This window comes from Cnephaeus nilssonii (genome assembly GCF_951640355.1).
Source record: "Cnephaeus nilssonii genome assembly, chromosome: X".
In the NCBI taxonomy this organism is placed as follows: domain Eukaryota; kingdom Metazoa; phylum Chordata; class Mammalia; order Chiroptera; family Vespertilionidae; genus Cnephaeus; species Cnephaeus nilssonii.
Window position 1 is genome coordinate 103,801,406 of NC_137071.1, and position 19,838 is coordinate 103,821,243.

Genomic DNA, 19,838 nt, shown 5'->3' on the forward strand with positions numbered 1-19,838 from the left:
TGATTGAAATTTCTTTTGAGAGCCCAATTTTTTAAATTTAAACTATATAGGTAGGTACATTGTTATTAACTTAATTAGGGTACGTGGTATTTTGTGGAAGAGCCACACTCAAGGGGCCAAAGAGCCGCATGTGGCTTGTGAGCTGCTGTTTGCTGACCACTGGTTTAGAGCTTCAAGCCAATATTCCAAGGTTTCCAGTCAGGGCAAATACAAGAATCAATCATTGAATGCATAAATAAGTGGAACAACAAATTGATATTTCTCTCTCTCTCCCTTTCTCTCTCTTTAAAATCAATCAATAATGTTTTAAATAAATAAAAAATAAAAATGGACAGAAGACCTGAATAGACATTTCTCAAAGAAGACATACATGTCACCCCAATAAATTCAATAAAAATATTTTAAAAATAAAAAGAAGACATACAAATGACCAACAAATACATGAAAGATGCCCAGCATCTCTTATTATCAGGGAAATGAAAATCAAAATCACCTTACACCTGTTAGAATGACTATAATAAAAAAGACAACGAGTGTTGGAGATGATGTGGAGAAAAGAGAACCCTTGTGCACTGTTGGTGGAACTGTAAATTAGTGCAGCCACTATGGATAACAGTATGTAGATTCCTCAAAATATTCTGCTTCTGGGTATTTATTTGAAGGAAAAGAACACTAAGTTGAAAGATATATTAAACCTCATGTTCATTGCAGCATTATATACAATAGCCAATATATGGAAACAACCTAAGTGTCCATTGACAGATGAATGGATAAAGAAAATGCAGCAGCAATTAAAGAAGAGAGTTAGGACACCATCAATAACTTATTCTCTTCCAGATCTGTCAATTTTTCTTCACATTACACGGTATTCAGATGCTTATACATAGAAGAAAATAAAATTGCCTATTTAAATTTTCAAAGATGTTAGTTAATTCTATAGTCTTAAACAGTTGTTACTTCCATATTCTTAAAACAGTTGTTACAAAACTATAAAATGCTTTAACCAACTGAGATAGCTGGCCAGGGCACAAGATTTTTTTATATTGCATTGTGTGCCCACCACCCAAACTCAAATCTTCTTCCATCACTGTATATTTGACCCCCTTCAAGTTTATCAATTGTTTGGAGTTTATCTATGATAAAAGTAATGAAGCAAAGAAAAAAAAAATAGGATGTATTTCAGAATGTTAACAGTGGTGCCTCTGGGTAGTGAGATTATAAGCAATAATTTTTTGCTGCTTCTTTTTTTTAATCTTTGTTGTTGAAAGTATTATATATGTACCTTTTTCCCCCATTGACCTCTCCCACCCTGCCCCCGGCCTTCACCACCCTACGGCTTATGCATATACTCATATGAGTTCATTGGTTGATCTCTCCGCGCCTCCCCCCAACCCTCCCCTGCCTTCCCTCTGATGTTTGTCTTTTGCTGCTTCTTTATACTTTTCTGTACTTTCTAAATTTTCTATAATGAAAGAGTATTTACATTTATAATCATGAGCATCAAACAGATAAAAAGTGAATTCAAGTCTCTTGACCAACCAAGCATTCATTAGTTCACTCCTTAATAGCACATCTATATCTGAAGATAATTATCCAAACTTCCTTCATCAATGTTTCTTGAACTTGAAAGTTTATATAAATCACCCAGGGATCTGGTTAAATTGCAGATTCTGCCTAGCTGAAAACTGTTTGTCCCGGTGAGAAACCAAGATGGCAGAATAGGTAAACACCTAAACCGCTGCCTTGCACAACAATTTCAAAACTACAACTAAAAGACAAAACGGACATCATCCAGAACCACAGGAAGGCTGGCTGAGTGGAAATTGTACAACTAGAAGGAAAGAGAAAAGCACACTGAGACTCAGAGGAGCTGCAGGAGGCAGAGGTACTGAGACACACATGCGGAGAGGACTGGCAACTGAGTGCACAGCTGGCTTTCTCAAACAGGAGGGAGACAAAAGCTCCTGACGGCACTGAACTCCAGTTCCGGGCGAGACTCTGGGGACCCAAACTCATTCGGGGAGAAACTGGACTGTCTGGAAGCGGGCGGAACTCGAGGGTGGCTTTCTCTCAGAGGTACTTGCAGCGATTACCATGGGACACTGAGACACAGGGGCCTATTAGGGCAGGGCTGACAGGAAACCAATGCTGTCTGCTCCGCCCTGAGACCCTACCCCATCCAAGCTGAGCACAGAGGCTTTTGCAAGTCTTGTCTCATAAGGGTGTCTCCAGCACAGTGGTTCTCCCATCATAGACACAGCTGATCCTCACAGCCAATTGGCCTGGAGGTCAATTCCTCCCAGTGATACCAACAACAATCAAGGCTTAACTACAACAAGACTGTACACACAGTCCACAAAGGGGTGCACCAAGAGTGTCCACCTCAGGTAACTGGGAAGGATGAGCTACTGGGCCCTATAGGACACCTAGCACACAAAGGCACTCTATCAACTCAGGGAAGCAGCCAAAATGCGGAGACAAAGAAATAGATCACCAATGAAAGAAATGGAGGAAAGCAAATGACTGGATATAGACTTCAAACCACGGTTATAAGGTTTTTCAAGAATTTTCTAGAAAAGGCTGATAAATTTAGCGAGACCCTTGAGGATATGAAAAAGGACCAACTAGAAATTAAGCATACACTGACTGAAATAAAAAATATTATACAGAAGTCTAACAGCAGACTAGAGGATCGCAAGAATCAAGTCAAAGATTTGAAATACAAAGAAGCAAAAAACACTCAACCAGAAAAGCAAAAAGAAAAAAGAATCCAAAAATATGAGGATAGTGTAAGGAGCTTCTGGGACAACTTCAAGCATACCAACATCAGAATTATGGGGGTGCCAGAAGAAGAGAGAGAGCAAGATACTGAAAACCTATTTGAAGAAATAATGACAGAAAACTTCCCCCACCTGGTGAAAGAAATAGACTTACAAGTCCAGGAAGCACGGAGAACCCCACCAAACAGAAGGAATCCAAAGAGGAACACACCAAGACACATCATAATTAAAATGCCAAGAGCAAAAGCAGCAAGAGAAAAACAGTTAGTTACCTACAAGGGAGCACCCATACGACTGTCAGCTGATTTCTCAACAGAAACTATGCAGGCCAGAAGGGAGTGGAAAGAAATACTCAAAGTGATGAATAGCAAGAACCTAAAACCAAGATTACTCTACCCAGCAAAGCTATCATTCAGAATTGAAGGTCAGATAAAGAGCTTCACAGATAAGAAAAAGCTAAAGGAGTTCATCACCGCCAAACCAGTATTATAGGAAATGCTGAAAGGTATTCTTTAAGAAGAGGAAGAAGAAGAAAAAGATAAAGATAAAAATTATGAACAACAAATACATATCTATCACAAGTGAATCTAAAAAGCAAGTGAAGAAAAAATCTGAGGAACAGAATAAACTGGTGAATATAATAGAATCAGGGGCATAGAAAGGGAGTGGACTGACAATTCTCGGGGGGAAAGGGGTGTGGGGGTACGGGAAGAGACTGGACAAAAATCGTACACCTATGGATGAGGACAGTGTGGGTGGGGTAAGGGCAGAGGTGGGGTGGGAACCGGGTGGAGGGGAGCTATGGGGGGAAAAAGAGGAACAATTGTAATAATCTGAACAATAAAGATTTATTAAATTTTAAAAAATGCAGATTCTGCCCAGCTGATGTGGCTCAGTGGTTGAGCATAAGCCCATGAATCATGAAGTCACGCTTCAAATCCTGTTCAGGGCATATGCCCAGGTTGTGGGCTAGATCCCAAGTACAGGGCGTGCAGGAGGCAACCAATCAATGATTCTCTCTCATCATTGATGTTTCTAATCTATCTCTCCCTTCTTTTCTCTGAAATAAATATTTTAAGTATATAGGAAGATATTTGTGCTTCCTTTTTTAAAAAAATGCAGATTCTGATACACTAGGTCTAGGGTAAGGTCTGAGATTCTGTATGTCTAACAAACTTCCAAGGGGCACCAATGCTCCTAGTCCTAGAGCACACTTTGAGAACCACTTCTCTAATCCAGAAGAAGAAAACATTTGACCGCTTTTTTTTTCTGGTAGAAGTTGTTAAATGAAAGTGAATAAGTATTTTTCCAAGAGGGCTTGGGGGTGATTTTTTGTATAAGACTTGTTATGAGTTGGATTATGTCCCCCAAAAAAATTGTTGAAGTCCTAACCCCTAGTACCTGTGAATGAGACCTTATTTGATAATAGGATCTTTGCAGACAAAACCAAATTAAGATAAGGCCATTAGGGTGGGCTCTAATCCAATATGACTGGTGTCTTTATAAGAAGAGGAAAAGGCCATATGAAGACAGAGACACACAGGAAGAATGCCATGTGATGACAGAGACAAAAAGTAGAGCAACACCACTGCAAGCCACAAATACCAAGAATGCCAGCCATCACCAGAGAATGGGAGAGAAACATGGAACAGTCTCCTTCACAGCCTTCATAAGGAATCAACACTGCTCACACCTTGATCTTGAACTTCTAGCCTTCAGAATTGTGACACAATAAATTTCTGTTGTTGTAAGTTACCTGTTTTGTGGTACTCTGTCAGGGAAGCCCTAGCAAACTAAGACAAGGGTTAATAAGAGCTTTGCAACCAGACAGCCATTTACTAGCTATCTGACCATAAGCAAGTCATTTAATTTCTTTGAGCCTTATGATTGCCTTCCAGGTGAAAAGGTTAATATGAGATCCTCTGCACATTAAGGTGAGACCATCTACCCTTCCCAAAACAACACCCTCAGGGTAAAGGTGAGCCAGAAGTGAAGCTGCTCCACACCTCCAACATACTATAGGAAAAATGCTAAACAGATGCTTGATGTTAAACAGAACAAGGGTGGTGGGAAGGGTTATCCTTGAAAAGTATGGCCACAGGCCAGCCCTAACATAGATTTGCATCACCTAGGTGGTCCCAGGAAGTTCAAGTTGTGAATTTGCTTTGAGGTGGTCCCAACCTGATATTTCCCAAAGCCACCTTGCAGAAGTAATTAAAAATTCTCTCTAGAGGAAAGCACTTTGATCCTGGGACTCAAAGAAATTCCACAAACAATTGTTGCGAACAATGAAGTATGCAGCCAAAATAACAAAGCACACAAGGAAAAAATGCATCATGAGCAAGAACCATCAGAAACAAACCTGCAAAGATTTCAGACATAGGAATGATCAGAGGCAGATTTAAATTAACAAAATCTAATATATTTAACCTTTTGCACTTCGATGTCAAGTGTGACTCGACACGGTTAGCATCGGTAGCAGCTCTTTTTATACTCTTTGAATGTATCAATAATTTGAAATATAAAAAAATCCAGTGGGGCTGGGTCCCGGGTCCAGGTGGGGCCGCGCCCCTGGGTCCGAGAGAGGCCACGCGCCCCTGGGTCCGGGTGAGGCCACACGCCCCTGGGTCCGGGTGAGGCCACGCGCCCAGGGGCCCGGGTGATGCTGGGTCCCAGGTCCGGGTGAGGCCACGCGCCCCTGAGTCCGGGTGAAGCCGCGCCCCTGGGTCCGGGCGAGACCAAACCAGAGGGAGTCGGACCTGCATTACCACCATTTGTCCACCATCCAGAGCTGAAAAGTCAGTGCTGATATGTACACATAAGGAACTGGTGGACATTGAAATCGGGTCTCAAAAGAACTGTTGGTCCAGAAAGAAACTTACTACAAACTGATTCATTTGCCTGTCAGCATAACTATTATTGCTCGTCTCACATTCGGTTCTTATAAGTATATTTCTAGTAACACATGATCTCACTCATCTAGGGGAAATGATGAACAACATAGACTGATGAACAAGAACAGACCCAGAAACAAGGAGGCATCGATCGGACTGTCGGGCCTCAGAAGGAGGGTAGGGGAGGGTGGGGGTAGGGGGGAGAGATCAACCAAAGGACTTGTGTGCATGCATATAAGCCTAACCAATGTTGGGGAAAACAGGGGGGTGGGGGCATCCGTGGGGAGGGGTGTGGGATGGGAATGGGGGGATGAGGACAAATATGTGACACCTTAATCAATAAAGAAATTAAAAAATTAAAAAATAATAATAAATAAATAAAAATTAAAAAAAATCCAAATAAATAAGTTTGTATGAAAAGAAACTCCAGTTTTTTATTCTACTGCCACGCTTTGTAAAATCTGGGGTATTTAAAAAATTAAATCCCGAGTAGAATAAAGGAATCGAGAAAAAAGCAAGCGAGTGCAAAGGGTTAAAAGAAATAAAATATAAGTATGAAAGTACATGCATGAAAATATAAGTATAAAATAATGACCTAGCAGACTTGAAAAGAATAAAATACAAAAACAAATCCAGAGACAGGGAAGCATCGATCAGATTGTCAAACCTCAGAGAGAAGGTAGGGGAGGGTGGAGGTAAGGGGGAGAGATCAACCAAAGGATTTGTATGCATGCATATAAGCCTAACCAGTGGACACAGACAACAGGGGGGGTTAGAGCATGAGTGGGGGGGGGGGGTTGGGAAGGTAATTGGGGGATGAGGACAAATATGTAATACCTTAATCAATAAAGAAATTAAAATGCAAAAAAAGAAAAGAACTAAATAAAATTTGTAGAAATTAGAAATATGATTACTGAAATTAAAAATGCAATACCTATGCTTAAGAGAAGGAACAAGTGGAGAATATATAGACTAGAAGATAGGCCAGAAGAACAGAACACAGAAAAAAAAGTGGAAAATACTGAAAGGAGGTTAAGATATATGGAGGAGAAAATGAGAATATTTAATATAGCTTTAATTGATATCTGAAAAAGAATGAAGAAAATATCTGATAATGGCTGAAAATTTCAGAACTGATACTAGTAAAAGGCACCAATCCAGGGAACTCAAGGAATCGCACCTAATAAAAGAGTAATATGCAAATTAACCATCACTTTGCTATGCCCACAAGCCACACCCACCAGCCAATCAGTGCGAGTATGCAAATTAACCCCAACCAAAATGGCTGCCACCACAGAGAGCAGAGGGAGGCTTGGGTTTCCCCAGCAATAGAGGAAGCCAAGCTTTCCACACACCCTGGCAGGCCCAGGCATCCACACAAGAATACAAAGTTTCAATTATAGAAGATAAATCCCAAGAAAAATGGCGGCAGCCACGGAGCTGGAGAGAGCAGGCTAGGGTTGCCCCTGGCGACCGAGGAAGCCAAGCTTTCAACCTGCCCTGGCTGGCCCAGGCCTCCGCTTAAGGCTACAAAGTTTCAATTATAGAAGGTAAACAAATCCAAACAGAAATGGCGGCAGCCACAGAGCGAGCAGAAGGCTTGGCTTTCCTCCAAGCTACAGTTTCAATTGTAGAAGATAAATAAATCCCAGATACCAGGGCCTCTGCTTGGGTCGCCGGGGGGCATGGCCGGCCTGCAAACCACCACAGGCCCCTTGCCCAGGCTGCCCCACGCCCCAAGGGAACCCCCACCCTGATCCGGGACACCCTTCAGGGCAAACCAGCTGGCCCCCACCCATGCACCAGGCCTCTATCCTATCTAATAAAAGAGTAATATGCAGATTGACCATCACTCCAACACACAAGATCAAGATAGCTGCCCCCATGTAGTCAAAGATCCTGCCCCCATGTGGACACAAGATGGCCACCACAAGATGGCCAGCAGGGGAGGGCATTTGGGAGGGACCAGGCCTGCAAGGGAGGGCAGTTGGGGGCAATCAACCCTGCAGGGGAGGGCAGTTGGGGGTGACCAGGCCAGCAGAGGAGGGAAGTTGGGGGCAAACAGGCTGGCAGGGGAGCAGTTAGGCATCAATCAGGCTGGCAGGGCAGTTGTTAGGGGGTGATCAGGCTGGCAGGCAAAAGTGGTTAGGGGCAATCAGGAAGGCAGGCAGATGATCAGTTGGGAGCCAGCAGTCCTGGATTGTGAGAGGGATGTCCCACTGCCCTACATGACATCCCTCGAGGGGTCCCAGATTGGAGAGGGTGCAGGCTGGGCTGAGGGAGAACCCCCCCATGCACGATTTTCTTGCACTGGGCCTCTAGTTACAAATAGGATTAAAAGCAAAACAAAACAGCCTTTTGCCTCTTTGCTTCAGAGAGAGCAAGATGGGTGTGTGGGTGGAAAGAGATCAACCAAAAACTTGTATGCATATATGCATAACCCATGGACACAGACAATAGAACGGTGAAGGACTGGAGTGGGGGCGGGAAGGGGATGGGGTGGGAAAGGTCAATGGGGGATAAGGGGGACATATGTAATCCTTTCAACAATAAAAAAAAAAGTTTTAAAAGAAGCAGCAAAAAATTATTGCTTTTTTACCTACGTGAAAATTCTCTGGGCCCTTTAAATATTTTTCCTTCACAAGCTGGCACTGAATGAAACTTTGTCAGTAGAGGGCGCTGGTTGATGGGAGCTCACTCCACATGTTCTTGTATCTCCAGTGTGCACAACAACCTCTAATGAATTAATGGATCCATATATAACCACAAAAAGAGAAACAAAAATACATCAGGTGGGATGGGGGGGGGGCGGGAATGAATGGGTGGAGCACAAAGGATTTTTAGGACAGTGAAACTACTCTGTAAAATATTGTAACAGTGGGTAAATGTCATTATACATTTGTCCAAATCCATTGAATGAGCACACCAAGAGTGAACTCTAATATAAACTATGGACCTTGGGTGAATATGCTGTATCAGTGTAGGTTCATTAATTATAACAAATGTATCATTTTGGGGTGGGGGGTGTTGATAATGGGGGAGGCTATGCATGTGTGGAGCCAGGCAGTACATTGGAAATCTCTGTACCTGCCAATTTTTCTTTGAACCTACTCTAAATCATAAATCTATTTTTTAAAAAGAGATATCACGTGCTTCATAATGAAACAACACACCACTAACTTATCTTGCCAAAGAATTCAAACCTGAATCTGATCAAGCCACTGGCTCCATCTGCCAATTTGCAGGAAATAAAGACCAAAGGAGTATGCAAAATTGTTTGGATAAATGATAATTGTAGCATCTAGGTGCTGAGTATATGAGTAGCCACTATATAATTCACTCAACTTTTCTGTGTGTTTGAAAATACTCTTAATAAAATATTAAATAAAGCCCTAGCCGGCTTGGCTCAGTGGATAGAGCATCAGCCTGTGGACTGAAGGGTTCCAGGTTCGATTCCCACCAAGGGCACATGCCTGGGCTACAGGCTTTATCCCCAGTAGGGGTTGTGCAGGAGGCAGCCAATCAATGATTGTCTCTCATCATTGATGTTTCTCTCTCTCTCTCCCTTTCCCTTCCTCTCTGAAATCAATAAACAATATATTTTGTAAAATATTAAATAAAGACACATAAAATGATCATGTCTAAACTATAGTGTCTAGGGATGTAGACTTGGATTACAAAACTATAAAATAAACTCAAGGAAGTGATTAGGATAAAAGTTAGAGTAGGTTTAAGAGAGGGAGGGTTATTGTAAATGGGTAGAGATACATGCATACTTTCTGGGGTGGCTGGTAAAATTCTATTTCTTAACTGGCTGAAGTTTACAAAAGTGTTCCTCTTAAACTCACTAAACTCTATATCTGTTCTGTGTGGTTTTTGAAAGTCCATATCTTTTGACCCAGGAATTAATACTTATATGAATTTACTCTAAGGTAGTAATTAGAGAAGAGTACACATTTATTGAGTGCTTATTATGTATTAGACACTGCTTCAAGCACTCTACAAGTATTATCCTATTTATCCTCACAACATGCTATCCTTATTCCCATTTTACCAATGAGGCTCAAGAGGCAAAAGAATGTTCACTACAGCACCTTAATAACACAAGTTGAAAACACCTACCCATGATGGAATGGCTAAAAAATATGATCATCCACACAATGGAATATTGTGAAATAATTTTTAAGTATACTTTCTTGCTCTTGTTTTCTTTTTATCTATCTATGTAGGTGAACATGATAAAAAGCCCATTATAAACTTCTAATTGAATACAGACAAGCAGATAACAGAAATATATGTAGTATAGTCTGATTTAGATTAAGAAACTATAAAGATGGCTGGGTAGAGTAATCTTGGTTGTAGGTTCTTGCTATTCATCACTTTGAATATTTATTGCCACTCCCTTCTGGCCTGCATAGTTTCTGTTGAGAAATCATCTGACAGTCATATGGGTACTCCCTTGTAGGTAACTGTTTTTCTCTTGTTGCTTTTAAGATTCTCTCTTTGTCTTTTGCCCTTGGCATTTTAATTATGAAGAATTGAAGGTCAGATAAAGAGCTTCACAGATAAGAAAAAGCTAAAGGAATTCATCACCACCAAACCAGTATTATGTGAAATGCTGGAGGGTATTCTTTAAGAAGAGGAAGAAGAAGAAAAAGGTAAAGGTAAAAATTATGAACAAAGTGACAACAAATACATATCTATCAACAAGTGAATCTAAAAATCAAGTGAATAAAAACTCTGATGAACAGAATAAACTGGTGAATATAACAGGATCGGGGGCATAGAAAGGGAGTGGACTGACAATTCTCAGGGGGAAAGGGGTGTTGGGGGTGGGGGAAGAGACTGGACAAAAATTGTACAACTATGGATGAGGACAGTGGCGGGGGGCGGTAAGGGCAAAGAGGGAGGTGGGAACCGATGGAGGGGAGCTATGGGGGGGAAAAAGAGGAAGGACTGTAATAATCTGAACAATAAAAATTTATTAGAAAAAAAAAAGCAACTATGAAGATGGCCATGTAAGTAAATGTGGTACTTGCCTCTCCCACAACCACATCAAACTTACAACTAAACTACAGAACAACCATCATTCAGAACTACCTGAAATCTAGCTGAACGGAAATCCTACAACTAGGGAATTAAAGAAGAAGCCACATCAAGACTAGTAGGAGGGGTGGAGACGTGGAATGTGCTGATCCCACACCCACATGTGGGAAGAATATCTTGGCTGCCGACAGAGGTCTCCCCAGAGAATCAAGGAGTCCCACACTAGGCCCCCCAGCCCAGGGTTCCAGTGCCAAGAATAGAAACTCCATAGCTTCTAGCTGTAAAATACAGCAGGGATTAAGCTGAGGGAGGATTATGGGGAGACTCTCACTGCGTATTCTGTATACCTCTGTGTTGTATGAGGTTTTTACAAATATGTATTATATGTGCAATCATAGTGGTGGTGTTTGCACAGTTAAATTTACTTGATGACTTTTAAAGCAAAAAAAAAAAAAATTGATCAGAAAATCATATTTGCCACTTTGATTATAATAATCTATTTCAGCAGTTCTCCGACTTTTTAGGTTCAGGACTCCTACTCTTATATACTATTAAGGACCCTAAAGAGCTTTTGTTTATGTGGATTATATCTACCCATATTGACCACATTATAAGTTAAAATGGCAAAAAATTTAGCCCTGACCGGTTTGGCTCAGTGGATAGAGCTTCGGCCTATGGACTGAAGGGTCCCAGGTTCGATTCCAGTCAAGGGCATGTACTTTGGTTGTGGGCACATCCCCAGTAGGGGGTGTGCAAGAGACAGCTGATTGATGTTTCTAACTCTCTATCCCTCTCCCTTCCTCTCTGTAAAAAATCAATAAAATATATCTTAAAAAATGGCAAAAATTTTAAACACAAGAATATAGAAGTCACATTCCATTAACCTTCAGAGTGATGACATCATCACACTTCATATAGTCTCTGGAAAATTCCACTGTGCACTCATAAAAGAATTAAAGAAGGCAAATAACACCTTTTTTATTTTTTTAAATATATTTTATTGATTTTTTTACAGAGAGGAAGGGAGAGGGAGAGGGATAGAGAGTTAGAAACATCTATGAGAGAGAAACATCGATTCAGCTGCCTCCTGCACACTCCCCACTGGGGATGTGCCCGCAACCAAGGTACATGCCCTTGACCGGAATCGAACCTGGGAACATTCAGTCCGCAGGCCAAGGCTCTATCCACTGAGCCAAACTGGTCAGGGCGCAAATAACATCTTAATATTATTATTTCAGACCCCCTGAAAAGTTCTCAGTGAGGCCCAGACCTCACTTTGAGAACAGCTGATATAATTATTCCCACAAAAATGGTCAATAACCCTATAAATACTATGAATAACTTTGAAACTTGCCTACAGCTTTAATTTTGCAATGAAAGGGAGCCTACGTGTAAAGGGGGCAAGGAGGAGAATGTCAACATATATCCAAGATAAATAGCCTTAAAGCAAAAATAAATGAGAAAAGTCACAAGAAAGAGTTCTTCTCTGTATAAAAGGGATAACAAAAGGCAACTGCTTGTTTTATTTAACCTTGGTAATTTCAGGATGGCAAATCACAAATGCTACTCTGGCCAACTGGGGCTCTTTTATCCTATTGGTTTATTTATTCTTCTCAGACTTGATCTCCACAGACATGGTCTTTAAAAGGTCCCAAGGAAACCACTTTCATGTATAGTGTTAAACACAGGCTATATTAATCAAAATTTCTCCTGTTCGTGAACCCCCTCTTCCACCATTCTTCCCTTATTTTAAAAGAATTATCAGTGAAGCAGTTGTTTGTTGCTCCTCTTCCCATATTCTCTACCTCAATGTTTACCATTGTGAAGAATACATATCACTGGGGATATATGAGATGATTTCAGGTGGTAGATAAAAAAACAATTGGTACTTTACTTTTTTACCTATTTGAAATTAGACAGGTAAAAAATATAAGTAGTACACAAAACCTATAATTTCTGGGCTATTATAGTTTATTTTCTAAATTGATTTAAGTTAAATCCTGGATTTTAATAGATCTATACCTAATAATAGACAAACATTTAAATTGACTGTACCTCTGCAACACCCACAGCCAATCAGGAGTGAGTATGCAAATTAACCTGACAAAGATGGCAGGCCTGTGGGCAGTGCGCACATGCACAGGCACCGAGCAGCTGGGGGCAGGGCGGGACGCTGGCGTCATCACCTGGGCAACGAGGTCCGATGGTTTGTCCTCTGTATTTGCCTCCCCGGGGTGCACCTGCACCAGCGGCTCCTACATACAGTTCCAACCACTGAGGGGTGGTCCGACCCCAGGGCCACTGTCTGCCAAGAGCCAGGAGGCCACTGCCCCGAGGCCCAGGTGAGAGCACGGCTCTGCCTACTGCTTTTCAGACCCACCAGGACACAGGAGCAGAGCCCCGCCTTCACAGTCTCTCTGGAAACAGCCTCCCGGGACAGGTGAGTGGGCTGGAGATCATGCCTCAGGCTCCCCGCCTTCCCGCGGGTGGGGAAGAGGTAGCTCGGCTCCTCCTCCTCTCCCCAATCCCTTCCCTTTCTAACCAGGGGCCTCACTGGGAACTTAACTTTCTTTGTTAAACAAGGGAATTCTGAACAACGATTGTCCAACCTCTGGGAACCCAGCGGGAGAACACATCTGGGGCCGGGGTGCCCCTGCCAGCCTGGGACCAGGCAGTGACTGTGCACAAGATGGATGGCTGCTCAGAGAACTCTGTGGAACAGCAGGGATCCGCTGAGCAGTTCCTGGGCATCTGGCGACCAGTCCGCCTGCAAAGAGGTTATGGGAAAAGGGTGTCTCTCTGCCACAGGCGCTCCTGGCCAACCCCTCTGACACCCACAATAGTGAAGTTTCCCATGAAAACCGCAACGCAGGACAAGACCTGCATTTCCTCACCATCGAGCTCTCTGAGAAACTAAGAAAGAGGCTTCCAAAGCTGTGACTGTGAGCGCTTCACGCAAACCCACACGACTGCCTCCCCAGCCAGCATCCAGCACCTGCTATCACCCAGGGGTCTTCCATGTTGCATTCACCCAAACCTATGACAGCACACCTCCATCGCTGCGCGTTTAGGGGCCGTGATGGAAGAAGGCACCATGACTGCTCTGGGGACGCAACAGTGGGGCGACTCAGGGTGCAGAGAACTGGCCGCATTCCCAATGCCAGGATCTGGTTACTGCGCGGGATCAAGGCTCTGACTCCCCAGGACGTGCTTTCCCTGTAAGCTACGCACAGCCCTGACGGGCACCGCACTGCTGGACAGCATGGAGCAGATGCATGAGACCCCCCCCCCCCCCAGCCCAGGAACGAGTCAGTCTCAGGCAGATGGTCATGAACTGGCCACTGCAGGGATGGCCCTGCTGGCCGTCCCGTACTCAATTGCCTGTGGAGGTCCTGACCCTATGGTTTGGTTCACTCCTCTTCCTCCCCAGCCCCCTCCAGAGACCCAAACTTATATATATATGAAATCATCTGAAGAAAGAATGCTTCAAAAATTTCCAAATTTAGCAAAATATAGTAAAAAATATAAACCCACAGATCAAAGAAACTCAGTAAATAGCAAGCACATGACATAAAAGAAAGCTACATCAAGACACATAAAAATCACATTGCTCAACACCAATGATGAAAAGAAAAATCTTTTAAGTAGTCAGAAGAAAAGAGACACACTATACACAGGAATAAACATAAGGATTACAAAAGATTTCTCATCAGAAACAGTGTAAGGGAGAAGATAGTAGAGCAACATCATTAAAGTACTCACAATGGGGGGAAATCCTCTCAATTTATAATTCTAGACTGAGTGAAAATATTTTTTAAAATACTTAAAATATATTTTTCATATATAAAAGATTGAATTTTTTTATCACCAGCAGATTTGTAGTGTAAGAAATGTTAAAAGAAGTCCTACAAGCAGAAATAAAAATTTGCCAGATACAAATAACAATCTATGCCAAGAAATGGAAAACACCAAAGACAGTAAATGCATAGGAAAAAATATAATAGAAGTTTCTTATTATTTAACTATATTTAAAGATAATTAACTATTTTAACAAATAATAATGTAATGTCAGTTTTATAACATCTGTGAAAGTAAAATACATGACAACAATAGCACAAAGTAAAATACATGACAACAATTGCACAAGGAAAAATGAAATTTTGTTACAGTGAAGTTTCTATACAAGATATGAAGTGGTATAATATCCACTTGAAGACAGACCGTGACAAGTTAAAATCCTATATAATAAAGAGCTAATATGCAATTAGTCATCACGCCCTCATGCCATCACACCATAACGGCTCAGACACTCAGGCTGGGGATAGAGGAATGGGGACCAGCCAGGCTGCAGCCCGGAAGAGGGACAAGCCACCCACTCCAGGGTGCTGGCTGCCAGCAGCTGCGCCTGCGCCTCTGGCTCAGGAGAGGAACAAGCCGCCTGCCCCGAAGTCCTGGGCACCAGCAGCTGCACCTGCGCCTGCGGCCCAGGAGAGGGACAAGCCGCACGCCCTGTGGTCCCAGGTGCCTGTGGCTGCGGCCAGCCTGGGTGAAGCCGGCCTGGGTCCTGGGTGCCTGTGGCTGGCCAGAGGGAGGGAAGCCTGGGTCCCGGGTGTGGGGTGAGGCAGAGGCAGTTAAGGGCAATCAGTCCAGCAGGGGAGCAGTTAGGGGCGATCAGGCTGGTAGGTGAGCAGTTAGGGGCAATCAGGCAGGCAAGCAGAGGTGGTTAGGGGTGATCAGGCAGGCAGAGGTGATTAGGGGCGATCAGGCAGGCAGGCAGAGGGGTTAGGGGCAATCAGGCAGGCAGGCAGAGGCAGTTAGGGGCGATCAGGCAGGCAGGCATAGGGGTTAGGGGCAATCAGGCAGGCAGGCAGAGGCAGTTAGGGGCGATCAGGCAGGCAGGCTGGTGAGTGGTTAGGAGCCAGTGGTCCCAGATTGCGACTGGCAGTTGGACATCCCCGAAGAGGTCCCCAATTGGAGAGGGTGCAGGCTGGGCTGAGGAAACCCCCCCCCCTCCATGCACGAATTTCATGCACCAGGCCACTAGTAGGTAAATAATAATACAAGTGGCTCAGATATGGCAAAAATCACTAAGGTAAGGTGATGCATGAATGACTGTAATTTGAGGAGCCCTGCCCTTTTTTCTGGAAAGAAATAATGAAGAGAACCATCAGTTGCCCTGGCTGGTGTGGTTCAGTTGGTTGAGTATCATCCTATGCACAGAAAGGTCCACTGATTCAAATCCCAGTCAGAGCACATGCCTAGGTTGTGAGTTCAGTCCCTGGTCTGGGTGCATACAGGAGGCAACCAGTCGATGTTCCTCTCTCACATGGATGTTTCTCCCTCTGTCCATCTCTCATCCTCTCTCTGTAAAATGAATAAAAACTTTTTAAAAAAAGAGTACCATCACCCTGGCAGTGTTGCTAAGTAGTTAGAGCATTCAGCCAAAGGGTCACGGGTTCGATTCCCAGTCAAGGGCCTGTACCTGGTTGCGGGTTCACTCCCCACCATCAGTCGAGTATGGGAGACAACCAGTCAATCTGTCTCTCTTACATCAATGTTTCTCTCTTCCTCTCCCCCTCTCTCTGAAAAACAATGGAAAAAATATCCCCAGGTAAGGATTAACAAAAAATAAAAAATAAAAACAGAGTACCATCTGTTAGACAACCAAGCCACAAAACAGGCCATCATCTTATACTCTTCCCTCTTCATTCCCCTTCATCCTCATCCACATGGAGTCTCCACATAAACAGATTGTAAGCAGTGCTGCCCAGGTTGAGCTCTTGCATGTCCATCGTGCCTCTCCCTTAGCCTCCATGACATCCACAAGACAGGTCTATTACCCTAGGGCTCAGTCAAGACAGTTTGAGAACCATAAGGCAGATTTCAAACACAATGTGGTTGGGACTTCCAAGCTAAAAAGATCTGAGATGGAGTCCTACCTCTGCCACTTACTAGCCATATACCCCTAGTCATGTCACTTACCCTCTCTGAGATTGAGCTTCATCATCTGTAAAATGGTAGTAGTAGATTCTAGCAAGAGGGCTGTTCTAAGGATTACATTAGTCACTGAATATAGATTAATATAACATTGCTCCTGCCACATAACAGGCATCCAATGTTATATTTCTTACCATTGCACACAGGACCTCCCTCCATGATCTGACTCCTGCCTACCCACCCACCCCCTTTTAGCTTATTTCTAGCTGCAACTCCCAAACCCCAAATTTTATGCCACAGACTCAACTACCTATAGTTTCCCAACAATAGCATGCTGTTTCAGACTTCCAAGCTCTGGATCACACTGATTTACCCACTAGAAATGCTCACCTACCCATTTATCTGACAAATACTTTTTCATTCCCTCCATTATATCCTCCTTGCCCCCTCAGTCTCCTATCATATAACATTTTATTGCATTGATTTGTTTATATGTCTATCTCCCCACTTAGGACTATTAACTTCTAGAAGACAGGGACCATGTCTACTTGTCTTTGTATCCTCAATACCTAGCACAAAACCTAGAAGGTGGGAAGTGTCCCATTAATGTTTGCTAAGTTACTATAATAGAAAGCAAATTGAAAGTGAAGCAATGTTCTTATGTTTCTATAGTAAGTTCTCAACACTTACACTGATAATGCAAGCATCTTTTGATATGCCACTTTTGGTAATAAAATATCCTATTAGAAATCCTGGCATACAATACTTTTTTTCACCTTCCATAACATGATACCATATTACTGGCATATTACGAATAATCCTAAATATAAATATTTTTAAAAGAAAATAATTAACAAATATTTCATGTTAAGCAATTCTAACACCATCTTGTGTACATTTAAGTTCATATTTTTAATGAAAGTGAAGTCACAAAAAATAGTATAAAATTTCAAGTTTTTATTAAAACTACTTCTGAAAGAAAATGAAAAATTCAATCATGTCTTTCAGCTGCCAAACCTATCAGTGATGTTGATAATTAAGCTGCATTCCTTTCTTCAAAAAAGCCAGCTTTTTCCTTTGGTCTTCATTTGCTATATCAAGATTTTACACAAACTTTTATACATGTTTCTGTCTCATTAATAGAAAACTGTTAAGAAAGAATTAAAAATATTAAGAGATTTGACTGAGTTTTATAAACCAAATGTCACAAAATAAGCATTTTATCTTAAGATAAAACTATTGCTTATGGGTTTCTGTATGCCATCATCCTCAACACTATCTCCTCTAAGTTTCAATTCATACTTAAAATGATTACACTAGCCACAACACTTTCACCACTAATTTTGGCTTCTTCTATAATATATAAAGTGGGATAGAAAATATACAGTAGCTTCCTAAAAACTATCCTGATATAGAACCCTTCACTTAAAAGTGATAATATAATTGAGTAATAGTAATGGTTACACAACTCTGTGAATATACTAAAACCACTTTACATGGGTGAATTATTTTGTATGTGAATATCTCTCAATAAAGCTGTTACCATAGAAAGTGATAATAAAATATTTGATACTTTTAATATGAAACCTCTTATTTACAAGGTCTAGCTATGGGGGATTATCAGGGTAAAGTGCCATTGTTGTTAATCAAAAAATAATGAACAAGAATAAACTATGAAAAGAGTCATTTAGCACTTCATATCCTGAAATCATACAAATACTAACCTAAAAATTCCTTATTGGTAGTTGAATTGAATAACACTGGCTCATTTCTTCAGCCCAAGGGGTGGAATTTCCTGAAAAGTCATACTTTTCTATTAGGATAGGAGCAATCCAAGGCTACTGTGTGCAACTTTAATCATGGAAAAGCTAATGCTTGACACAAAGACCAATTGATCAATGGAGAACCCAGAAACAGGCTTACACAACTATACCGAAGTGACTTTCTTTTTTTTTACAAAGGTGCAAAAGCAGTTCAATGGAAGAAGGATAGTTTTCTCAACAACAAAAAAAGACATCAACAAGCAAAAAGAAAAAAACAAAAGAATTTCAATACAAACCTCACACCTTATACAAAAACAACTAAAAATGGATCACAGACTTAAATATATAAAGCAAATTTTATAAAACTTTTAGAAGAATGCATAGAAGAAAATCTTCAGAACCTAACATTGTGCAGAGTCCTCAGACTTGGCACCAAAAGCATAATCCATAAAAGGAAAATTTGATTATTGGACTTCATGGAAATCATTAAAAAGATGCTTTCTGAAAGACCTGGTTAAGATTATTAAAACACAAGCTACAGACTGGAAGAAACTGTTTACAAATTATTGTTACAAGAAAGGAATCATATCTAGAATATATAAATAATTCTGAAAACTCAACAGTAAAAGAACAAAAAATCCAAATAGAAAATAGGCAAAAGGGGAGACAACTCATTGAAGAGGATATACATATGACAAATAAGTACATGAAGATATTCAACATCATTAGCTATTAGACAATGCTAATTAAAACCTTAATGAGACTCACCTATCAGAATGACTGAAATTTTAAAATAACACCACCAAATGCTTGCAAGGATACAGAGAAACTGGATCGCTCATAAATTGCTGGTGGGAATGTAAAATGGTATAGCCATTCTGGAAGTCAGTTAGTTTCTTAGAAAACTAAACAAACATGCAACTTATATCACAATTATGCTCTTGAGTGTTTATCTCAGAAGAATGAGAAACTATCTGCACCCAAAAACCTACACATAAATGTTCATAGCAATTGCATTCATAACAGTTAAAAGCTGTGAGAAATCCAAATGTTCCTCGATAAGTAAACAGTTACATTCATACCATGAAATAATATCTAGCAATAAAAATGGACAAACGGTAGATAAACACAATCTAGATAGATCTCAAAGGAATTATGCTGTGTGAAAAAAGGCTAATCTTAAAAAAGTTACACATTGTATGATTCCATTTGCATAACATTATTGAAATAGAGAAGAAGTTAGCGTTTATCTGGGGTAAGGATAGTGGAGGAAGGCTGGAGTGACTATAAATGGAAAGAGTGAGTGAGCTTTATGGTGATGGAACTATGCTGTGCATTGATAGTGGTGGTGGTAACATGAATCTGCATAGGTAATAAAATTGCAAAGAATCTCTCTTCCTCTCTCTCCCTCTTTCTCT